Here is a 20,370-nt window from a genome sequence, read left to right as displayed (position 1 = left end):
ATCAAAAACAAAAATAATCCTTGTTTTCCTGCCTCTCCTCGACTAGTTTAGACCAGTTTACAGGCATTGCTGTATTCTGGGCTGTGGTGTAGTTCCTGTGTTGTCCATTACCTTACTTGGATAGAAGGAAGTTTCTTTGCTCACCAGTGGGAGTGGGGAGCCTTGAGCAGCCTACCTGTCCCTGTAGGAAGTGACCTCAGCACAAGAAGCTGTAGTAATTGGTTGTTTTGGACCATTTGTAGCTCTTTTGTAGTTCCCCGTTTAAAATCTGCATTTGCACGGCTTTGCGCAGTTGTGCGCAGAGCAGCGCCGGTTAAATTTCTTCTGGCTCTGCCAAGTCTGCTGTTCAAATTTTCCCTTAAGGAAGCTCTACTCTTAGTATAATCAGACTACTCACTATATTATAAGCCTAGCACTTGTTCTCAATACTTCTCTACTAAGTAAGCACTCTCGTACTAAGTAAAGCACTACATCTACCTACCACCCCTGTGAATATCCACTTCCCTAAAAGGTACAGCACTCCCTTATACTGTTCTAGCATGTCGAGTGGTAGATTACTGGCGTCCTCTCCAGTTCAGCTGGTCAATCTGGGTATCTTGAGACAATGCTACAATTGTCTCATGTACACAGACAACAGTCTCCTCCTCCCAACAAACACAAATACATGTGAGAGATGCAACTATATAGCCAAACTGGAGGCTGAACTCTCTCAACTCAGGGCTGGCATGACCAGACAGGAGGAGATGGTAACCACACAACACACACAACAATCCCAGTCCCACATAGACCTACCACAACTGCAAACCAAACACATAAAAACACAAAGACATACTCAGAGGCTCTAATAAAAAACTTACCAAAACAACAGAGGCTCCCAAAGCAGACATCCAAAAATCCACAAACACATGCAACACATACTTCAATAAATCAGTGTGTCAACCAATCACAGCCCTTAAGGCCAAACGCCATGCCTGATACACTAGTAATAGGTGACTAGTCAGACACACTGATGTCCCGCTGACCAGGCTGAACAAGGAGAGGGTGACTGTGAGCTGTCTATCGGGAGCTAGGATCCGCCACATACCACACGCACTCAAGTCACTCCAAAGCAAGTACAAATATGACTCTGTCATTGTCCATGCTGGCGTGAATGACCAGAGACGTACCTCCCTGGACTACATGAAGAGAGACAGAGGAGCTCTCCGATTATGTAGCCCAGGCTGGTATGACCCTGACCAGCATCTTGCCCTCACCAAGAATGATACCACAATACAAAGACAAGATGATCAGCTTTAATAATGGGCTCAAGTACTGGTGTCATTCTAAGGGGATCCAATATCTGTCTGCCTGGGATGACATGTTGGACAAGCCACGCTGCTTCGCAAGGGATGGCTTACACCTGTTACCGCTGGGCTTCCGGATATTGGCTAAGGCTCTTGCCACCCCCATAGTGCCTTTCTTAGGCAAGGCTCAAAAGACAAACCCACCTCCTTAGAAAACAAAAATGGAAAAAAACTAAGGGTAATGCTGCTCAACGCAAGAAGTCTAAATCTCAAGATGCAGGCACTCTATGCACTCCTCAGCATGGAGAACATCGACGTCTGTGCAGTAACTGAAACCTGGTTCAAGGCTCCTGAGAGCACCCCAGCGCTACCAGGCTATACCTCGTATCATGCTTTTCAGCCCCAAAACCCGGGCCGAACCACAAAGGGAGGGGAAGTGTCCATATTCATCAAGGACACCCACACCTCCAGGTTAGTAGCAACACATAAAGCATCAGAGACCATACAGGTGCAACTAACCATAGACAAAACTGCTATACAACTGGTAGCATGTTACAGACCACCCTCCCAATCTCAGGAACCCCACTCGGCCTTCCTGAAGACATTGGAGGATATGAATGCATCACAAAATACCATCATACTGGGAGACTTCAACTACCCAAACCTAGATTGGGTACATTATTCTAACCCTAATACCCTAGCCCAAAGGTTCCTGGAATTCATAAATTCAAATGCACTGGAACAACTAGTCACCTCTCCCACTAGGGGAGATAATATACTAGACCTGATCATCACAAACATGGGGACAAAGTGCTCCACACCGGAAGTATACCCCTCACTAGTGAGATCTGACCACAAACTAATCATCCTGGATATATATATCCCACCTCCACCCCCAGCACAAAAGACCACAGTGAAAAACTTCTCAAAAGCAGACTTCACTCTTCTTAAGACTGAGATGGTAACCTTTAAGCCCACTGTGCCAGTGGATACCACATCCCACAATGCCGAATCCTTCACAAATGCTTTCTATGGACATCTCCAAGAATGCATGGATCATGCAATCCCAAATAAATCCAAGTCCCTCTCCACCAAAGGCAAGCGTCCTGTCTGGAGGACCTCAGCCATTAACAAACTGTATAACAAAAGAAGGAAGCTACTGCACGACAGAGCAAAATCCCATGAAAGGAAGACATCTCTGATCAACATTAGCAGAAAACTACGTTCTCTCATAAAAACATCCAAGGCCAACTTTGAGAGAAAAAAATCGCTAAGGACACTAAAGATAACCACAAAGCCTTCTTCAGCTATGTTAGAAACCTCATGAAACCCTCAGATATGCTCAGAGTTAGTTCACAACAACAAAAAATACACCAAACCCACAGATATTGCCAACATTCTGGCTGACAGGTTCAGTGCAAATTTCTCCCCTCCCTCACCCCCAAAAGAAGAAATACTTATCCCAGCTGAATGTAATCTCCCTGTCATCTCAGATGTCCAAGTGAGAACCGCCCTAAACAAAGCTAAAAACACAGCAACAATGGGACCTGATGGTATCCCGGGTTGCGTGTTACGTGAACTCCAAGAGGAGCTAAACCCACACATAAAAATGCTACTTAACCTTAGCCTTACTTCAGGATATGTACCTGAACACTGGCGTACAGCAACTGTGGTCCCACTCCACAAAGAAGGTACCTCTACGGACCCTGGGACCTACCGCCCCATAAGCTTAACCAGCCTGGTCTGCAAAGCTATGGAAAGAATCATTATGGAACTCATAAACAGAGACATAGGGGACCTACAGACACTTGACCCCACCCAGTTTGGCTTTGTAAAGGGCAGATCCTGCCTTTTAAACCTGGTTGACTTTTTCAAAACAGTCACTAGAGCCATTGATGAGAGCAAAGCAGTCCATACAGCCTACCTGGACTTGGCTAAGGCCTTCGACACAATACCCCACTCAGGCATCATAGATAAGCTCAACAGCTTAAACGTAAACCCTTATGTCACTAGATGGGTTGCAAACTGGCTAAAGGACAGAACCCATAAAGTTAAAATCGCTGGAGCAATGTCAGACTCAAAGCCAGTCACAAGTGATGTCCCACAGGGATCTGTCCTGGGACCCCTCTTGTTCGGCATTTATTTCTCAGATGTCAAAGCAAACATGGGAGGGTTGTGGCTGACAAAGTTCGCAGATGACTGCAAACTAGGCGCCATAGTCGATACACCAGCGGACACATACATCCTACAAAAAGGCCTCACAGAAACGGGCAACTGGTGCCGGAGTCACGGCCTTAAACTAAATGCCAAAAAATGTATAGTCATCCCCTTTGGGAAAAACAAAGTACCCACAAATTATCACAGACAGCAACCCACCGAGTACAGAAAAAGTAATCAGAGACCCAAGTCGACAGCGACCTCTCATTTGACACCCACGTTGCCAAAGTGGTTAGAAAAACATTCTACCTTGCACACCTCATCATGAAGGGATTCACATCCAGATCCAAGGATGTCATTGTACCCCTATACTCCTCCATCAGACCCATGATTGAGTACAATGCCCCATTTGGTATGTACCTCACCCGGCATTTGCAACAGCTGGAGAGACCACAAAAGTACCTCACCAAGAGGATCAAGGGTCTCCAACATGTCTTATTCTGCCAGACTAAAGAAACTTCAGCTCTATTCAGTAGCATACTGCCTTCTCAGAGGTGATCTCTGCCTGACGTACAAGGCCATGTCCAATCAGGATCTGATGGACATGCTCCACCTCAAAAGATCCAAATTCATCAGGACCACGAGAGCTAAAGACTTAAACCTCGGCACAAGTATGAATAGGACATACTGGAAGGGTAGATTCATAAACCAGAGGCTTCCCATGCTTTGGAACAAGATCCCAGTTCGTATTAGGCAGAGCCCCTCACTGACTCTCTTCAAAAGAAATCTTGATGAGTGGATGGGAGATCGTAAGTTTACCTCAGGGGTCACATCTGTGTCACTGCTAGACAGGGGCACAGTAAACTAATTCTATTATATAAGGGGACCTTCATTGTGTCACTACTAGACAGAGGCACAGTATTCTAAATTTATTCTGTACATTTTTGTACCATTTCATGGGGTGGCAAAAGCCACAACACTATGGCTAGGCTTACAAATGCCCCAGGGCAGATAGCCTAGTACTATACTATGAAACTATGAAAGAACCTCATTTATTTTACTGTTGCAGCAGTCAGTCTAAACCACTTGTCTGACAGGCAGCTTCTGCAGCTGTCTTGGATTGCGTCTAATTTTTAAACATTACTAGTAGCTCTTTACTGCTGGATTGTTAGATATTTTCATTTTTAGAAACATACTACATTAAGACAAGTAAAAGAAGATCTACAAGCTTATAAAGAGGCAGTCAATTAGGACACAAGGGATGTTCAGCTGGAGGGGAAAATGAGAATGAAGCAACTCTAATGGTGTATTTAAAAATCCGTGATTTTTTTTTCTCTGAAAGCATAGACAAGGAGGGATAGTCCACAGTCAAATTGTAGTTCATCTACTCCTTCAGAGGTAAGGTAATCAATCAGAAGTTTTGTAAAGGCAAAGGAAAAGCTTACTTTTGCTTTTCATTTAAAAACAACATGATTAAATAGATGTACACTTACTCCTCAATATCTGAAACAGAGGATACATAAAATATTCACTTTGCTGTTTGTGAGGAGTACAGGCGGTTTTGGAAATGGAGTGCAAGTTATAAACATTTGCTACATAAAGGAAGCTAGAAAGCAAAACAATAGGCATGGTCGTAAGCTGCAAGCTCTTGACAAAGGAGGAAGAAGAGGTAGAACACTGACCAACGGGACAGATAGACAGACTATATGCAAATTCTTGCTACAAATTCCATCTTTGGCTACACTGGCTTTTGGAACAACTAACTAACCTATTTCAAAGCCTCCTAATTTGTTGGCAAGGTCAGAGAGGAAATTTTCTCTCAACACAGACTTAAGGATCCCACTCTACAATATTCTTCAGCAGGATCTCAAAATGACCTTGTGACAAGCCAAAATAAATGGCATTACAAAAAGTATAACTAGACGGAAATATAGCTAAACAAATTGCATTCTTATGCAAATACACACACAAACTAAGGTACAAAGTTATTCTAATGCATATGAAACACCTGACTAAGGGATCTGTAATCTGCTTTAGACAGTGATTTTGGTACTCAAAAATCAGCAGAGTAAAACTGATTACAAGTCCATCCCTGGTATAAGCCAAGCCATCAGTTAAACCAAGCTGGGCAGGAACTCTGCATATGAGAGTAGGACTAAAGTAAGATGGTATGTCAGATGTTTATCCATACCCAGCCTAACTTTTTCTGTGCCTCACAATGATACAAGAAGCACGCAATTCATTAACAAATATTTTTGGTGACTATTACTTCATGCAAGGCCAAAACAGTAGTATGTAAAAAGGCAAGAGATTATTTTCACAACAAATGGTCAACTAGCAACAGTAAAATGAGGCACATTCTCTGGCCATTACTGCACATTTTGAAGTGCCAACACAATCAAGAGGGCACAGTCTCCAAGCAGACACACACTAACAGATGGCTTCTGAAAATGAAAATTTTGTTTTTTAAAAAAGTTGTTGTTTAAGCTTGACAGATCTGTCAGGCAAGTTTCTGACTTGTCCAAAAGGGTATATGAACTTCTTTTACAATAGGGTATATGAACTTCTTTTACAACCTGGAATATATATATATAAAAAAAAAGTGTCATCACAAGCCAAAAAGGAAACTGTTACATTTTAAAGGAGTCAGAGAAAAACAGTGTACAAATTGGGGGGGGGGGCACCTTGTGTTGGAGCTTAAAAAACAAGAGAGGTCTGTTTCAGACCTAAGCGGTCATTGTGTACTTGCAGAATTAAAGGACAACAGGATTCAAATGCTGAACTTCTTTGTCCTTTTTCTCCCTATTTACTGTCCCTGCTATGAATAAACAATACAGCATTTAAAATACTTTAAATCAACCTTCTCTCCACTAGAACAGTACCTTACTGTACTGTGGTGGTTTCACTTTCAAAAAACTTTTATCATGCCCTGGAAAAGTTTGCTGCAGTCTCCCGATTCACTGATGTCATCAAGGCCACTGAATACAGGTAGTTTTCTGGCCAATACCCCCCCCCCCCCAAAAAAATTTACATCACCACGACCGTCCTAAAAGCCCACCCATGCCACAGCTCCCTGGTCCTTCCCATACCCATACAGAAAGTAAAGGCTGGAACACAGAAAACAGTACACGAGTCAAGTTTCCTGCAACAGTACACGAGTCAAGTCTCCTGCTGTGAGCTGTCAATCACTGCAGGTAACCACTTAAATTACCATTAGCACTTTGACAGCTAGGGAAGTTAGGTGTGAAGGGGGGGTGGGATACGAGTCAAAGCAGTACAATTCAGGCTTCACAAAAGAATGCAATTTAGCCATTCTGAAAAGAAGCAGCAGTAAAAAGTACTTTTGAAAGTCTGTTCCATTGCATTCACACTGCTTGTGTTTTAAGTAGTCACTGAACAGCATGAAATGTTACTTTAACTGAAAGACAGCAGTATATGCATGTAAAATCAATGCGATGACAGGAGCTTTAGGAAAGAGAGGCCTGTGTGATGTAATTTTTTTTAAACCGACTAGCACTGCGTTGTGGGATACCTAGAAGCAGACTAAACAATCAGAATTACTTCAAGATGCCAGACCCCAATGGTCAGACTCAGAAATTACATATAAAACTGTTTTTAAAACACGTAAAAAGTCCCAGAGTAGTGTTAAAATGCAGGAAACACTAAACCACACTAAACCGTGACAAAATAAACATGTTTCCAGTCTGTGGTTGTGGTTCTCCTTTAAGTACGAACTGTGGCAGGAGTTACAAAAAGTTAATACTCTGCCTGATCTAAAACTAAAAAGCTTCTAGGACTTGGTTTGTGTACTCCGACAAAATCAAGAATTGTACAAAAACTCTTGCTCTTGACAAAGAAGCAACCCTGCTTACACAAACCAGAATTCTAAAACATGTACATTGGTAAATACTTTTTACATGTATCTTTTTGAGGTCTTCCCTGTTAAAGAAAGATACAACAGTGACAATTACACTTAAAATCAACACATCCAGGAGGTGGAACAAAAATGAATAAACAGAAGACATGCTGCAGGAAGTTGTGTTGTAAGGTGGGTGAAAGTGCAAAAACCTGGAGACTGAAAATGAAATCCAAAGCAAATAGTAAATTAAACCACTATTTCTCATCCCTTGCTTCTTCTGCCAAGCTGGTACAAGAAAGCAATAATGCTGTAACAAGCCTACAAAAGAAAGATAACTCCCTCAAACAGCAGGGAGGCATTTGCACTAGCCTTCAGAGGCAGAGAGATTAATGTGGCAAATTGTCTGAAAGCTACAGAAACAACTGCACAGATCTCTACTGAAGAACTGTAGTCACAGAACCTAAAGCTGCAAGGACAAACTGAGGTCCAAGTGGAAGAGTACAGAGCACCTCAGAATTTATTTAAAGTTTCGGAATTTAAACTAAATATCTTAACTTGTGTGCAATGCCTACAGACCTTCCTGATTAACAGTTTACATTAAACCTTTAATGCACAAAGGTTAAACAGAAGAAAGTTATTACTTCATCCTTCAAAATGAAATGCAGGTCTCCCTGTAAACGAAACTGGCATGGATATGGCAGTCAGATGCTGCTTGTGTTAATAAAGTAATAACAGTATCACATCGCCCAATGTCACAAAAGTTATCCTTCAATGTAAGGAAAGGAAAAAAAGACAGCCAAGCATGTAGCGGCTGTCAAAATCTTGTGGTGCAATAGATAATGCACACTGAAGTTTGAGCAGAAGAGTAAAGAAACTTACAGATGAGCTCTAAACTTAAAAGAAAAGACCTCAGAAAAAAAATCAGAACAGGAGATAACCCTAGCACAAAACCTAGAAAGATACCCATTCACCACTGAGCTGAGTTGAGATCTGGGTGACTAATGTTGCTCACAGCCATAGGTCGAAGGGGGGGGGGGTTATGCAATACAGGGCTCACTAGCAACTGCTGTGGGGTGTGTGAAGCTCTGGTGGTGGGGCATTAGGATAAACGCACAATAAATTGAGAAAGCCACGCTCCCCTTCTGGTTACTAAAAAGAAGGGAACAGAAAGAGACACAGGCGGAAATCTGACAGTGCACATAGGCCCCAGGCCCAAGAGACAAAGATTCAGCTATAGACCACAACAGACTTTGGGGAGTTCAATTTGAAAGCCTGAAGCACAACCTAAAAATCTCAGAGTGAGCCCATTTCCAAAAGACTTGCTCTCAGTGTAGGGGACTTACTCTAGCGTAAGGAGTATCTATAAAGCAAGCTGGGGGGGGGGGGGGATTCCAAATTCCTGTTCTCGATGCAAGGGAGTAAAGCCTTTTCAAACAGGTCTATGCTATTTACTTGTGCTCTGACGAGGAAGATTGTTCATGTTCTATAAAGAATGTTTCAAACTTATTGTCACTTGTGAACATTTAACAGGCTGGACAGGCTACTGGCATATGGCTTGAGCTAGAAATTTTTTGAAAAATACATTATCACATTTATACATACCAAGTCCATTTCTGTTACTCACCAATTAAAAAATTGTGACGTGAAAGCAAGCTGCAGAGGAACACAGTTCAGGAAAAAGAAACTGATCCATGAAGGAACAGACATGGTCTCAGATTTCTGCAAATAAAAGTAGTTATTCACAAAGTGCAGCATGGTCACAAATACAAGCAGGAAATATGCATCACCAGTCTGGTTACTGGCCTACACCATACATACCCAAAAATATGCTCCACATGAAACACCTCAATATTTGGCATAGCTTCCCTGACCCGTAACAATAAACTCTTCCACTCTGAGACACACACCAATCCCCAGGAAATGTATACATTCTCCAAAACCACAGCATTTTGTTCTGGCTCATGGTAGTAAACTGCCATCCTCAGTCTAGGGACCTCCAAGTTACTCATCCTTGATAAGCCATGTTCATAAATGGATGTTATGTAACAGTAGATGGTTATGATAAACACTTGCATGACAAGGTTATTTGTAGCTGTAAAACAAAAAAGATTGTACATTTAGCAACATGTACTTCTTGTCCCGTGTTTTACATAGCTAAAGTGGCAAGGGCATTAAAACAGCACATTTACGAACATGTTTATCTAATTAAAAAAATCCAAATTGACTAACGCACTTTATAAGAACACACTTCAATGCCCAGACTTTAAAACATTTTTTTTTTGTTATTGACAAGACTATGTCAGAACAGGGAAGTACTCCTGAATTATTGCCTGCACAGAGATTTACAGTGACAAACATGTCAATGCCACAATAAAAATACAGGTGCAATGTTGAATGAATACACATTTCATATTTAATACATTTTTTAAACATTTTGTATAATTATTTTACTACACATTTTTATAACATTACCAAAGTGAATTTTAGATGTATGAAACCTTAATTTAAAAAGGTACACTTAAGGAAGGTTTTTGACTGGAAGACTAAAAGCACTTGATCTATTAAAATGTTGAGTTTTTCAGTTCTACAATTCTGATTTTTCGGTCAACACTGCAAATGTTCACCTTTTAGCCTCTGTGATTCACTGGAGGAGTACAGTTTTTTTTTTGCTGTTCTGTTTCAGTACAGGAAAGAACCACCTTCTCATGGCATCTGGTAGCACAGCCCATCACAGCCGCCAATTTATACCTCAGACCTATGAAGTTTGGGGTACCAAGAGAAACCACCATGTCCACAGCTACCCTCTGAAAAGGTTCCTCAAGAACAGACAAAAGCATCAAAGCAGCTTTAGCTTAACCTTCAGCCTTTCCAGCCCTCTTGTCAATTCTCATATATCCTGCAGTGTACCGTCATGCGATTCACAATACCCAGCCAATAACAACTCCACATAAAGCAAACAGAATTAAAGTTTATACCCATATGGACTGAAAAGGGAATGGTATGGACTTTGCCCAGAAATGCCTACTGGCAGACCTTGGTACCACCAGCCATTTTATTACTACTATCATCTCCGGCTTTCCTTCAAGAGACTATCCCCTGTACATTAACTGTATGTCCCTGCCTTTCAGGGACAGAAACCTAATGAGGTTACTGCAATTTGTACACAGTACTGGCCTGTCTCTGCTCTTTTCTTTACGAACTCTCCAGCAACAATACCAAAGGAACTCTGCTATATTCCGATCAGTGCCCCAAATTCAGGGTTGCTGCTACCACATAAACGTCCAACTTCCAAGGGAAGGGGAGTATCTTTCAACGGTGGTGGCCAAGATCCAGGCTCACTGCTGAACTAACCCCCCCCCCACTCCAAAAACAGCTCCATCACCAGTCTCAGTTGGCAGTGTACACACTGGCTGGTGTCCCCGCTCCTTCCACATGCTTGTCTCCATGCCTGGCTGTGTATGACCACATGTATACAGGGTACTGCATTATCCATAGCATATGAGATTAAGGCTTTTGGAGTGGGTACTATGCAAGGAATTAGACTTGCGGATATGGAGCATATAGAGTAGAGCAGGGTCTGACACTGCCTTGTAGGTGAGACACAGGTCACCTCTGAGCAATCTGTACAACACAGTACAGTGACAGTGGTTTGAGCTTGTCAACGTAGGACAGGTGTTGGAGGCCATGGATTCCTTGTGAGGTATTTCTGTGGCCTTTCCAGTTGGTGCAGGTGTTTGGAGAGGTACATACCAAATGGGGCTTTGCACTCAATTATTGGCCTAATGACAGAGGAGTACAGAGAGGCAATGACCTTTTTTCTGGATGCAATCCCTTTACTTATGAGATGAACCATGCAAAAGGCTTTTCTGACCACTGCAGTCATACTACCACCGACAATAAATGAAGACATGTATCCAAGGGAGACAATCAAGCAAAAACTAAAGCTGCTGAAAGTTACTTCCTTACTTGCATTCTGTGAAACTCAAGCCTTTGCTGAAAGGAAACTGGTTAAGGCAAGACAACTGGCCTAAGCCTCGGAACCAATGGAACTAACTAACTGTACATGCCCTAAGATGCTTTTTTGGACCTTTTTCCAGTCTTATGATTCAGTGATAGTCTGAACAAAATTATTGGAAAGGAAAAAAAATGCAGTCTTATACTTTTTTCCAAGGAAGAATGTTCAAAGCGGACATGATACTACCCAATATACTGAAAAGACAACTGCTTGTAAAGGCAAAGCATATCTGCAAATACAGCCTGCCTCCCTACCCTCCCATAAAATGAAAAACACAGTCAACTTATTATACCCCTATGCTGTTATATGCTGAAAGAACGTAATAGGTTTGATTGTAAAAAATGTTAAAGAAATAACTGTCACACTCTTCTCAAGTCTCCTTGTATGCTAATGTAAGTGATCTTGTGCGCACATATCAGAGTAGTGTTGGTTTCTGCCTATGTTAGGTACAGAGTTAATTGGAGATGTACTTTCTTTACCAAGCCTGTTTCAAGATCATTCTTATTACAACCTCCACTGTAAAGTCACTGAACTCAAGTCACCTGTTTGGTTTCTTACCCCTCTTCAAAATTCAAACTGAAAAAGATGTCCCTCTCAAGTTCTTATTGCATCTACCGTAGGCCTAAGAATAGTCATGCCTGATGCAGTATTTATTTTCCTTCTCTACTAGAAAATAGGGTACACCTTTTGTTGCAGTTGTACCCATGCTTTCTGCCTCCTGTGATATTTTTCTACATAGTTTCAGTGGATACTGGTACCACATTACCCCTTTCACAGTTGCAATGAAAAATATTTAATCCCAGAACCAGGACAAATACTAGAACTGAAAAATATGCAGTAACAGTATAGGATGCCACCCCTCCCCTCCCCAAGTTCCCTTACACCAATACACAGTGAAGGTTGGATAACTTACTTTTAATTGTGACCAGCTTGCTAGATTCCTCCTCATCTCTACAGTATTACACTCCCAATCTTTCATCTAGATTCTTCTCAAGCAGAGGGTAGAGTGCTTCCTCCCAGATCTGCTTGCATTTTAAATATTCTGACTTGACAACCACTCATCCAGCCATGAAACTGAATGCTTACTTCTGTATACCAGTTACTGTTACCTACCTTAAAAATCAATGTCTATACGCTGCAGGGGTCAAAACTAAATATTCACATAAAATCAACATTACTTAACTTTGCGATAGCATACATTGCTTCAACCATAAGGAAAGGAGTTAGAAGTCACTGCCCCTAGTGAATTTGGTGTCAATTACACAAGCACTTAATTGTCACATCTCCAGCGAAGATCAACATTTCCTGTATATGCCAATACTATTGCTGTCTTTCGCTGGCTTGCTCTCACTTCTCCTTGCACCTCCTCTGCTTCATTCTCTCAGATGCCTCAAAGCTCCAGACATTTCTCTCTAGTGACAGTCTCTAATTCCATCCTAATTTTAAGGTCTTCTGGGAGGGGTCAGACTGTCCTTTTTCTGCTGCTGCACAACCACAGTCATGTCACACTACCCTGATTTAGCGGGCTGTATTTAAGCTACACAAGGGGCTATCTTTTCCTCCATTAAGCACATTGGCACGCAAAGTTCCCTTAATTTTTCACTCCTTAATCAGCTGTTACACTAACATTTCAGCCTAAACTTCAGAGCTCATTTCTGTCAATTTCCTAAATTAAACCAAAAAATAAAATAATTTGTATGTACTCCAATACTCCTGTATATTACTCTGCTGATGTGAAGGTATAAATACCTTTGTTGACAAAACTGCTTTGTAGACTAAATTAAGCCCAATATTCACACTACTGCTCACCAAAGCAAGAGAGAAAAATGAGTTTAAAATTACACCACTACTAACCAAAATTAAGGGAGAAGGGTAGAAAGCATATGGGGTTTGAACAGCACCACTGTCAACAAATATGAACGGCCACTAAGAGTACGGTCTCTCAAGTCACAACTCTATTACCAAACAAATTAAAGTACAAATAAGAAGCACAATTATGAATCACTAAGCAATTTCTTATGTGCAGCCTAGAAACACAAACCTGTAGAAATATGTACTGCTGTCCCTGGGCATGGGCCTGAACCACCCAAAACACAGAACAGGTTTCATACTGAAAACCACACTGAGCATACTTCTGTTAGCTCTCCAGACCACTATCTCTCTATGTTTAGTGCCTCCACTGCCTTCCAGTGCTCACTTGCATACAGTAACTGTACTTCTAGAGTGACCAAGGCAATCTAGCCAAGGGAGGTGGATTCCTGCAGCTTTGATTCCAGTTAGCAATAAATATCCTCAAATACACAAAAGACCAGCCACAACATTTTTTGGTGAATAAAATGAAACTATTTTACTTAGAAAAGAACAAATTAAACCATACAATTAAGAATTAAATCTATGGAATTGTACAAGAAACAGAAAATAATTTTCAAGAGTGCAGTACTGAAAAACATTTAAGTACAACTTTATCTAGCTATTCTAAACTGACCAAATCGTAACTGCAAAAGCCGAATTTCCAGACAGCATTCCTTCACCACTCTCTGCTCCTTCTCAATTCTTTGCATTTTAAAACATTTGGTTTATACCTTTTCTTACAGACTACAGATGCACGCAAGCAAGACTTCCACATTTACATTCACATACCAAAGTGACCATTTATCACAAATTGCTTTTGACCTTCTTGGCCTGGGAAAAAAGCCACATCTTTTGTTTATTTTCTTTGCTATCTGGGCAAGTCCGACTAGACTATGAATTTGCCCTTTTTCAGCGGAGGCCTGGGGACAAAAACTTCCAAATACACCAAACATTTAAAAATATTGAGCAAAATGCAGTAACACTACTTACCATGATAATTGTTTATTTATTTTACATTTGTTGTCTAGCTGGATATATGCCCATTTTCAGTAGAGGCCCGGGGAGAAAAGCTCCAAGCAAAAACAATAACGATGTTAAAAAAAAAAAATGCATAAGGTAGCCATATAAACTAATCGTACAGACAAAGTAGCAGGCATAGTGCAGTTTTGCAGGGAAGTATTATGTATTACCTTTATACACTTGAACAAAATGTGTACTTCTATACGCTTGCCACCCCCACAGTGCCTTTTTTAGGCAAGGCTCAAATTCTAAACCTACCACCCTAGAACACAAAAAAGTAAAAAAACTAAGGGTAATGCTGCTCAATGCCAGAAGTCTCAATCTCAAGATGCACGCACTCGAGGCCCTTCTCAGTATGGAGAACATCGATGTCTGTGCTGTGACAGAAACCTGGTTCAAGGCTCCTGAGAGCACCCCAGCACTATCAGGTTTCACCTCATATCATGCCCGCCCCAAAATCCAGACAACACCAAGAAAGGAGGGGTGTCCATATTCATAAAGGACACCCACACCTCAAGGTTGGTGGCAACGCACGATGCATCGGAGACCATCCAGGTGCAATTAACCATAGGCAAGACTGCTCTGCAATTTGTAGCATGTTACAGGCCACCCTCTCAAACTCAGGAACCTCACATGGCCTTCCTGAAAACAATGGAGAGGATAAATGTATCTCCAAACACCATCATACTAGGTGACTTCAACTACCCTAATATAGACTGGGAACACTACTCAAGCCCAAACACTCTAGCCCAAAGGTTCCTGGAGTTCATAAACTCAAATGCCATGGAACAACTAGTCACCATCCCACAAGAGGAGAAAACATACTTGATCTCATCATCACGAACATGGGATCACAATGTTCAACACCGGAAGTATACCCCTCACTGGTGAGATCAGATCATAAACTAATCTCGCTGGAGGTCCTCATCCTGCCCCCACCTGAAATAAAAAGACCACAGTGAAAACTTCTCAAAAGCCGACTTCACACTTCTAAAACTAGTGTGGTCTCCTTTAAGGCCCCTGAGCCAGTGGTAAACATTACTCAAACCGCTGAATCACTTACAAATGCCTTCTACCAGCACCTACAGGACTGCATGGATCAGGCAATCCCAAACAAAACTAAGACTCTTTGTACCAAAGGCAAGCGTCCAGTCTGGTGGACCCCAGCCATAAACAAGCTCTACAACAAAAGGAGGAAGCTACTACAAGATAGAGCAAAATCCTTGAAAGGTAAGACACCTTTGATCATTATAAGTAAAAAACTAAGAGCTCTCATAAAATCATCCAAGGCAGATTTTGAGAGAAAAATCGCCAAGGACTCAAAAGACAATCATAAGGCCTTCTTTAGCTATGTTAGAAACCTAGGAGGAAACTCCCAGATATGCTCAGAATTAGTTCAAAATGATGTGAAGATTACTGAACCTACACACATTGCCAACATACTGGCTGACAGGTTCAGTGCAAACTCCCCCCCCCCAAAGGAGAGATATCTATACCAGAGGATTGTAGCCCCCCAAACATCTCCAATGCCCAGGTGAGAACTGCTCTCTCCAAAGCAAAAAACACAGCATCCATGGGACCGGATGGTGTCCCCGGCTGTGTGCTCCACGAACTCAATGAGGAATTAAACCCGCAGTTAGGACAGCTGTTTAATCTTAGCCTCACCTCAGGATACGCACTCCAAGGAGTGGCGCACGGCGACTGTGGTCCCACTTCACAAGGGCGGTGCCTCCACCGACCCTGGAAATTACCGTCCCATTAGCTTGACAAGCCTTATCTGTAAAGCCATGGAGAGGATCATAATGGAACTCATAAAGACATAGGGAACTTGCAGACTTTGGATCCAACCCAGTTTGGCTTTGTCAAAGGCAGATCATGCCTTTAAACTTGGTTGACTTTTTCGAGACAGTCACCAAGGCCATTGATGAGGGAAAGGCAGTCCATACAGCCTACCTTGACCTGGCAAAGGCCTTCGACACAATACCCCACTCAGGTATCATCGAAAAACTCATCAGCTTGAATGTAAACCCATACATCACAAGATGGGTTGCAAACTGGCTAAGTGACAGAACCCACAGGGTCAGAGTTGCTGGAGCCATGTCAGACTCAAAGCCTGTCACAAGTGGTGTCCCACAGGGCTCAGTCCTGGGTCCACTCTTGTTCGCATCTACTTTTCTGAAGTATAAGCAAACACAGGAGGGTTATGGCTGACAAAGTTTGCAGATGACTGCAAACTGGGCGCCATAGTCGAAAACACATCTCACACAGATATCCTTCAGAAGGGCCTCACAGAAACGGATAACTGGTGCCAGAGCCATGGCCTAAAGTTAAATGCCAAGAAATGCATAGTCATACCTTTCGGGAAAAACAAGGTTACCCCTAGCTACCATATAGGTGGCAATCCACTGAGCACAGAAGAAGTCATCAGGGATCTGGGGACCCAGGTTGACAGTAGCCTTCGCTTGACACTCATGTTGCTAAAGTAGTTAGGAAAACCTTCTACATTGCCCACCTGATTATGAAGGGATTCACATCTAGATCAAGGGAGGTCATCGTCCCTTGTACTCATCACTCATTAGACCTATGATTGAGTACAATGCCCCATTCGGAATGCATCTGACCCGACACCTGCAGCAGCTGGAAAGGCCCCAAAAGTTCCTCACCAAAAGGATAAAGGGTCTCAAAAATATGTCTTATGCTGCCCGACTGAAAGAACTCCAGCTCGATTCAGTCTCATACCGCTTGCTCAGAGGTGACCTGTGCCTGACATATAAGGCCATGTCAAACCCTGATTTGATGAATATGCTTCACCTCAAAAATCTAGATGCCTCAGAACCACAAGGGCGGTTAAACCTTGACACGGTTATTAATAGAACGTGCTGGAGGGACAGATTCATCACCCAGAGACTCCCTATGCTGTGGAACAAAATCCCAGTACATGTGAGGCAGAGCACCTCGCTGGCCTTGTTCAAGAGGAATCTTGACCAATGGATGGGGGATCGCAGATATACCCCAGGGATTACTTCAGTGTCACTGCTTGACAGAGGCACAGCAAAATAATAGGCATAGTTTTATTCAAACTAAAGGGGTGGCGAAAGCCAAATAACTATGGGCTAGGCTTATAAATGCCCTTGGGCAGATAGCCTAGTATGAACCTACACAAAGACGGTCTTAAGAATTACATATTTGAGAACAAGAGAGTTAAGAAAAAGATTTTACATAACTAATCACATTTTTACAAAAATTACTCCACTCGTGTAAAAAATCCTCATCCCTGTTCATATTCGGAAGAGTATAATAGAAAATTTACCCCAGAACTGATCCCTGTACTACTAATGGACAGTGGCAGCTCCTAAGTGCTTTATCCCATGCAATGGTCCCCTCAGATTATCTATGGTATTGTTTGTGTCTTCCGGCTTTTCCCGGTTAAGGGTTGCCACAGCGGAACTCTGGTCCGCTAATGATTGGTAGTAGATTTTTACGTGCTGGCTTGCCGGGCCTAACGCACAACCTTCAACGAAGGAACGTCCATACAAGCATGTCTCCACACAGAAGACGCGCTGAGAATCAAACGGGCAACATCTAATTGGGAGGCGACAACGCTACCGCAGCACCACCACCGCAGTATGATCCCGGTTATTCTAACTAGAGGTGATACACAAAATATCCACTCCACTCCACTAACTACCTTGATTATAGCAAGCTCAGATGCTCATAAGCAAGTACTTATTATACAGCAGGAACTTCTTGTAACATTTGTCAATGTCTGTTGTGTACTTCACAGATAAAGATTCTAGTTGTCTACTGATGTACTATGTTCTTCATCTGTAAATATGTTGTAAGTAATTGCTATGTAAATTGTTAATCGCCAAGTAATCCAATGCAACTACTGTCTGTTTATTTTAACTGTGGAGCTTCTCCGTTGTATGGGTAAGACCAATTTAGCACTAAACAGGACAGGTTAATTCAAGCACAAACAGGGGAAACTGGTTAGGCTTACAATGCTCCACAAAGGCAGCTATCCTAGTACTTATCTGCGAACCTATTAGAGAGAGAAAATGCATGTTATGCGATACTTTGAACGTTGACGGTGCTTCTGAATTTAATTATTTCTTAACAGAGGAGAAAAAAATGCTGCTGCCCTAATTTTCTGATCCTTCAGTCCATCCATGACCTACAAAACAAATCAGGATTCACTATGAAGTTCATGGGAGAGAGAGCTAAAAGCCAGACAATGCCGAACAATTTTTGGTAAGGCGGAGGACCAAAAAAAGCAGCAAAGGTATGTGTGTTTTGAAGGGAACCAGATCTTATGGACAGACTGACATCCCCATCAACTGTCTCTGATTTTGTCCAGTCCTTTGTAAAAACTTTGATTTTCTGGAAAGTCGCAAAAAATAAAAATCAGTCCGGTTATGACAGGTATTAGTATCACCATACTTATTTAGAAAATGTGTTTACGCAAACTGTTGCTCTATTAACTTTATAAACATGTTACTGGGATATTTAAAGTCCCCAATTTCAGACCCCTGTCCTTGTCTAGTGATGTTCTAATACAAAGCCGACGGGATTTCCTTCTACTCAAACTTTCTGTCGACAGCGCCCTTAGATAAAAAAAGGTTGGGGTGGTATAAAATAAAAACCTCAAAAGGATCTACAACCATGTTGCTTCAGAAAGCTTAGCAGTCCCTGGACCACCCGCTTACTTTGCTTATTTTATCCACAACAGTGCGTTTTAAAAAAGCCACCATTTTAACACAACCCTGTAGGCAAGGCCAAGGCAAAAGTGTGAGAAGACGAAAAAAAATAGTATGAATGGTGGGGGGTGGGCGCCGTACGGGAGAATTTCGCCAAAAGCCGGCCCAACTTAAATATTTAAAGCAAACCATTATAATCGCTTATGTAGTGGTTGGAAGGTGCTGCAACCATAAATTCATTACTGGGGTGCGTGAGATTGAACATATTTCCTAATCTTAAATTTACAGTGTTGGGGACTGCGTGTGCATCAACGGGGTAAGGAAATACTACTTGAAATATGCGTACCACCAGTTTCACAGTCAAGCCTGACAATCCCAAAACGATACCAAAGCCTTCACAAAGCGTTAATGAGGCGCTTCAATTAAACTTCAGGTCAGTTGTCTGTTCTCCCGAATGAAATCTGAACAGATTAAACGATTTCGCATGATAATTCATTACTGAGCATTTCAGCATGGACAGCATATGCAGGACAGACATAAGTTAGTCACAAAAGGAACCCGCCAAAAAAAAAATGGAGTTAACAACCACGTGTCAAACAGGCAGCGTGTTAACTGCCACAGAAATGGCTGACATATGTTTGTACACTGTCTAATTTGTTATAATTTAAACTGAATGTTTCATTTTTGAAGATTGTATAATTATTTTTCTTAAAAACATTTTGTATTAGTTTAGAACTCTTCTCCCCGGGCGTCCGCTGAAAATAGGCTTCTACCCGGTCGGACTTTCCCTTAGAGACTTTACATTAAAATCTGGGAAATATTTAATAAAGAAAAACAGCACTATAACTACAGTCGCTGATTATCAAAACCGACATGCTATCCACGTTACACGATGTATGAATAAATTTCCTTGGCTGGTTTTAATAACACAAAATACGGCATTAGGTTTAGTAGCTAAAACGTACCATTGGAGCGCAATATATTCCTTAGCCTCATAGCGAGCGCTGTAACAAAACTCCAGTCTGAGCCAAGCCTGCTATCATTTGCGATATTCACCTTGCGGCGGGCAGCATTTAAAACAGCAAAGAAAAAGACGACACATTACAACATATTACTCCCACCCTTATGCTTGTGTGTAAAAAAAAAACTTAACCCAGTTTCCGGATGCCTAATACTAAAGTACTTCACAAAAACTTCAGTAACATCATCGCCGGAAGAAAACACCGTGGCCGGAATGATAGAAGTGTTACACTCTAACTCTTGTTTTCTCAGTAGTTAGTGTGATAGCTGCTACAGGCTTGATGTTGTATATACTTCTCAAGCAAAGTTCCTTACTTTTAGTCTTAAGGCCATGTTTGTTACACATTCACTGTTAGGCAAATAGTACTTAATCATATTTATTCAGCAAAAGGACACTATGTAACACATTCGACCGTTGTAATAGACTTGGTATGTATGCCTACTGCCTCTAGATTCCTCCCACATTCT

The 20,370-nt window shown here is 41.8% G+C and overlaps 1 long non-coding RNA gene across 8 annotated transcripts in view; it reads right to left on the bottom strand.

Moving 5' to 3' along the window:
• The window catches only part of LOC122798329, a 387,619-nt gene extending 367,596 nt beyond the window's left edge, over positions 1–20,023 (bottom strand). For 7 of the 8 annotated variants that reach the window (XR_006364248.1, XR_006364244.1, XR_006364245.1 and 4 more), the window contains exons 1-2: positions 19,848–20,023; positions 9,118–9,391 (exon numbers count right to left, since the gene is read on the bottom strand). This is a non-coding gene — a long non-coding RNA (uncharacterized LOC122798329). The remainder of the gene's footprint in view (positions 1–9,117; positions 9,392–19,847) is intronic. The other variant, XR_006364247.1, reaches the window with a different exon arrangement.
• Between the last annotated feature and the right edge of the window lie 347 nt (positions 20,024–20,370).

The sequence above is a fragment of the Protopterus annectens genome, chromosome 3.part1, assembly GCF_019279795.1.
Source record: "Protopterus annectens isolate FY-2018-M chromosome 3.part1, PAN1.0, whole genome shotgun sequence".
NCBI classification, from domain to species: Eukaryota; Metazoa; Chordata; order Ceratodontiformes; family Protopteridae; genus Protopterus; species Protopterus annectens.
This window is presented reverse-complemented; position numbering and strand designations above follow the sequence as displayed.